The 5437-nt window shown below is 44.7% G+C and overlaps 1 non-coding gene across 1 annotated transcript; it reads right to left on the reverse strand.

The window, feature by feature from the left end:
• Nucleotides 1–4452: 4452 nt before the first annotated feature.
• LOC127675912 (small nucleolar RNA SNORA48) lies at nucleotides 4453–4592 on the reverse strand. Its single transcript, XR_007975590.1, has one exon. It is a non-coding gene; the product is annotated as a small nucleolar RNA SNORA48 (small nucleolar RNA).
• Nucleotides 4593–5437: the final 845 nt, after the last annotated feature.

The following is a 5437-nucleotide window of genomic DNA, read 5'->3' on the forward strand; positions in this document are numbered from 1 at the left end:
GGCTAAAGGTTTATCTATCTTGTTGATTTTCTCAAAGAACCAGCTTTTGGTCTTGATTCTTTGTATGGTTCTCTGTTTCTATTTGGTTGGTTTCAGCCCTGAGTTTGATGATTTCCTGCCTTCTACTCTTGGGTGCATTTGCTTCTTTTTGTTCTAGAGCTTTCAGCTGTGCTATTAAGCTGTTAGTGTATGCTCTCTCCAGCTTCTTTTTGGAGGCACTCAGAGCTATGAGTTTTCCTCTTAGCACTCCATTCATTGTGTCCCATAAATTAGGGTATGTTGTGGCTTCATTTTCATTAAATTCTAAAAGGTCTTTGATTTCTTTCTGTATTTCTTCCTTGACCAAGTTATCGTTGAGTAGAGTGTTGTTCAGCTTCCATGTGTATGTGGGTTTTCTGTTGTTTTGTTACTATTGAAGATGACCCTTATTCAATAGTGATCTGATAGGAGGCATGGGATTATTTCAATCCTCTTGTATCTGCTGAGGCCTGTTTTGTGACTGATTTTATATATATGATCAGCTTTGGAGAAGGTACTGTGAGGTGCTGAGAAGGTATATTCTTTTGATTTAGGATAAAATGTTCTACAGATATCTGCTAAATCCATTTGGTCCATAACTTCTGTTAGTTTCACCGTGTCTCTGTTTAGTTTGTGTTTCCTTGATCTTTCCATTGATAAGAGTGGGGTGTTAAAGTCTCCTAACTTTTTTGTGTGAGGTGTTATGTGTGCTTTGATCTTTAGTAAAGCTTCTTTTATGAATGTGGGTGCCCTAGCATTTGGTGCATAGATGTTCAGAATTGAGAGTTCTTGGTAGATTTTTTCTTTGATGTATATGAAGTGTCCTTCCTTATCTTTTTTTAATAACTTTTTGTTGAAAGTTTATTTTATTGGATATTTGAATGGCTGCCCCAGCTTGTTTACTGGGACCATTTACTTGGAAAATTGTTTTCCAGCCCTTCACTCTGAGGTAGTGTCTGTCTTTGACACTGAAGTGCATTTCCTGTATGCAGCAAGATGCTGGATCCTGTTTACTTATCCAGTCTGTTAGTCTGTCATTTTATTGAGGAATTAAGTCCATTTATGTTAAGAGGTGAAATAGTGATTGTTGCTTCCTGTTATTTTTGATGTTATTTTTATGATTATGTGGTTATCTCCTTTTGGGTTTATTGAACAATTACTTTTTCTAGGGTGTAGTTTCCCTCCTTGTACTGGCATTTTCCATCTATTATCCTTTGTAGGGCTGGATTTGTAGAAAGATAGTGTATAAGTTTGGCTTTGTCATGGAATATCTTGGTTTCTCCATCTATGGTAATTGATAGTTTTGCTGGATATAGTAGCCTGTTTTGTGTTCTCTTATGGTTTATATGACATCTGCCCAGGATCTTCTAGCATTCATAGTCTCTGCTGAGAAGTCTGATGTAATTCTGATATGTCTGCCTTTATATGTTACTTGAACTTTTACCCTTAAGGCTTTTAATAGTCTTTCTTTATTTAGTGCATTTGGTGTTTTGATTATTATGTGATGGGAGGAATTTCTGTTTTGGTCCAGTCTATTTGCAATTCTGTAGGATTCTTGTATGTTCATTGGTATCTCTTTCTTTAGGTTAGGGAAGTTTTCTTCTATAATTTTGTCGAAAATATTTACTAGCCCTTTAATTTTGGAATCTTCACTCTCTTCTATACCTATTATCCTTAGGTTTCTCCTTCTCATTGTGTTCTGGATTTCCTGGATGTTTTGGGTTAGGAGCTTTTTGCATTTTGCATTTTTGTTGACTGTTGTGTCAATGTTTTCTGTGGTATCTTCTGCACCTGAGAGTCTCTCTTCTATCTTTTTTATCCTGTTGGTGATGCTTGTATCTATGACTCCTGGTCCTCTTTCCTAGGTTTTCTATCTCCAGGGTTATCTCCATTTGTGGTTTCTTTATTATCTCTATTTCCATTTTTAGATCCTGGATGGCTTTGTTCAATCCCTTCACCTGTTTGGTTGTGTTTTCCTGTAATTCTTAAAAGGATGTTTGTGTTTCCTCTTTAAGGGATTCTACCTGTTTACCTGTGTTCTCCTTTATTTCTTTAAGGAAGTTATTTATGTCCTCCTTATAGTCCTCTATTATCATCATGAGATGTGATTTTTAAATCAGAGTCTTGTTTTTCTGGTTTATTAAGATATCCAGGGCTCTCTGTGGTGGGAGAACTGGGTTCTGATGATGCCCAGTAGCCTTGGTTTCTGTTGCTTATGTTCTTGCCCTTGCCTTTCGACATCTGCTTATCTCTGGTGTTAGCTGGTTTTGTTGTCTCTGACTGTGGTTTGCCCCTCCTTCAAGCCTCTGTTTCAGTACGCCCAGAAGACCAGTTCTTTCCTAGATGAATTTGGGTATGGAGATCTGTAGCACAGGGTCAGCTCGGTGATGCAGATGGAAACTGGCTGATCCTTGTTTCCCTCTGTGTGGGTCCCTCTTAGACCAGGAATTTGAAGAGAAGTGGTGGTCTTACCTGTGTTTACAGGTGTGTTGGCTCTCCTGGGAGACCTGCTCTCTCCGGATGGTATTTGGGTATGGAACACTGTGGCACAGGATTAGCTCTGGGCTCAGATCACCATTGTTTTCTTAAATAACGCCTCCAAATGAGGCAACCAGCTCACCAGTTGGCAGAGTTCCCATCACAGCAGGTATGAGAGTGTTCTGTGCAGCACATTATTTTGCTAGAGACATAGCTCAGTTCTGTTCTTTGTTTTAACTTTCACAAATTCTTTGTGAATTTGACATCATACACCCCAGTCCTGCTCATCTTCCCGTCCCCCCCCCATATCTGCCCTTCTCCCTTACCACCTCCTCCACAAAATAAAACACACACACAAACAAAACATAGAAAACATCTCATCGAGGAAGCTGTAGTATGGCACAGTATAGTCCTCTGTCCACACATCTTCACTTGCAAATGTTCATTGCACTGCATCATTAGTCTGGTTCGAGATTTCTGGCTTCTAAGATACCATCAATATTGGATCCTCACAGGCCTCCTTCCAGTTATCCTCTTGTTGCCTTGTATCATGGAGATTCTGCGACTTTGGAACAGCAGTACTGGCCCTTTCATGCATCTTAACTGTTTGAAGATGATATAAATTTGGGGGTGATTCAACTCAGAGCCCTGGATCTGGGTCTGGGTGGGAACTGAGCTGGTCAGCCTGCTGGCTCTTCCTTATCTGTACCACCGGGATGAGCTCTCCTGAATTGTTCCTGCTAGTCAAGGTGCAGAGCCCTGCTGCAGCTTGTGAGGGGCTGGGTCAGTTGTCCAAACTCTCACACTCTCAGGGTTGGCTCACCAGTGCCTTTGCCACCAGGGCTGGCTCCACTGTGTTGCTCTGGCTGGCCAGGTGCAGGGCTCACTCTCCCGAGTTCTAGGCCAGTGAGAGGGCAAGGCTCTCTTGCTCTCATGACCATGACCAGGGTCAGCAACCCCTGGGTACTGCAGGTGGCCAGAGGGTGCCTCACCCTGGCACTCACACAGTATGAATGGTGGGGTCAGATCTCCTGTGTTCTCGCCCTCGGGTTGGCACACCTGCACCTCTGCCACCAGGGTCAGGTCTGCTATGCTGTCCAGGCAAGGTGCAGGGCCAGCTTTCCAAGTGCTGCAACTGGTGATTGACTAGACTAGCACTCCTGAACTGATGACCCGTGGGCAGCTTTCCTGACTGCTGGAGGTGGCAAAGGGCAGGGAGTGGGGCATCACCTCTGTGACCCTACTACCTTATGTCAGACTAGTGGCAGGGTCAGCTGTCCCACACTCATGCCCTCGGGTCCCGCTCACCCACAACCCAGCCACCAGGGTCAACTCCACTGCACTGCCTGGACAAGGTGCAGGACCTGATCTCCAAAGTCACCACTGGTGAGAGATGGACCAGATCTCTACAGGGGCACATTCAGTGAGGGGTGGGGCCAGTTCTGCACAGGCCCTGGACTATTACGTGGGCCCTGGTGGCTGTCCCAACCAGGGACATCCTTGTGTTCTCTAGTAATAATATGAGCCATGGACATTCATACCAACCCCAGCCTCTGAGCAGCCACGGATTCAGATATGGCCCTCAGTGACAGCTCAGACTGGGACCTTACCATGGCCCCAGGTGGCTGGACTGGCCACTCATAACAGGCTACTCCTCTCTGCCCTTGAGTCTCCAGTTCCATCTCTCTTCATAATTCTCACCTCTCTTTCCCCCCATCTGACCACCACATACTCACACACTGTGATGGCTTCCACTGCAGGGTGGCCATGCGGCTGGTAGGCTATTGGAGGGTCATCCTCCATTAATGCTACACAGCCTGATAGCATGCAGATGCTTATGACCCACCTGTGCTGTATGCTTGAGGGCAGGTCTGTGGGGGTCGTGGCAGTGTGCAGGTCTCTGTCTCCCTCCTACCATGTTGTGCTACCTAGATTTAATTTGATTTGACTTGATTTGTATGAGTCCCAAGCATAAAACAGCTTTGACCACCAGGCCAGGCATCAAGTTAGGATGAACATATAACTGCCATCTGCTTTGCCCATGACTGATATAAGAACACCACCAACAAGGTGTCTCTTTGCCCATTGCTGAGGAGTGGGGTACACAGTTCTGTTCTTTAAACCAAGAGTTGGGACTAAAGCCTTAGTCACCTTTATTAAGGAAGGACTTAGGAAGATCTGGGGCAATGTCTGTGATAGATACCTTTCTGCACTTGACCAGTGAGTGATCCCTGGGTATCACAGATCTTAGCATTATCAGTCATTTTTAAGTGGGAGCTGAATATTCCCTCCCCAAGGGTGATAGCCAGTGACCAGCAGGTTTGTAAGTTTTCCTACAGAAGCACCAAGGCTCTTCAAATGTGAGTTACTCTGGAGCGGGGCATTCCTTCTTTCAGTGGCTGTTGGTTCTTTGATAAGTAGTCTACTTATGACGCCCTTACTGTCAGGCAGGGAGTTGATGAGCATTTCTGGAGTTGGATCAGCCTCTGTCCTTGCAGCTTGGATGTATTGCCTATTGTGTCTAGCAGTGAACAGCAACTCCACTCTTCCAGATGCGTAGGAAAGACCTGGGAGCCATCCAGTTCAAACCATTTGTATTCAAAACACAGGCAGAGAGAGCCACAGTATTCCTCATTGTCGTCACTAACATCCCTCCAGAAGCCTATTGACTGATCTCATTTTTCCACTCGAGCCTCTGATAACCTATTCTGAACACAGACTCTAGAAACATCCAGATCCAATCTCTGCTCAAACCTTCACTGGCTTGTGATTGCACTCAAGTGCCTGTCACTGTCTACAAGGACCTGCCAACTTCAGCATTTGCCCCATCTCTGACAGCATCTACTGCCACTGTCCTCCACCCATGCCATCTGCTTTGACCACACTGGCTTCTTCTCTGATTCTTGAACATGCCAACAGCATCTCTGCCTTAGCATCCTTA

Source organism: Apodemus sylvaticus, chromosome X (genome assembly GCF_947179515.1).
Source record: "Apodemus sylvaticus chromosome X, mApoSyl1.1, whole genome shotgun sequence".
Classification (NCBI taxonomy): Eukaryota; Metazoa; Chordata; class Mammalia; order Rodentia; family Muridae; genus Apodemus; species Apodemus sylvaticus.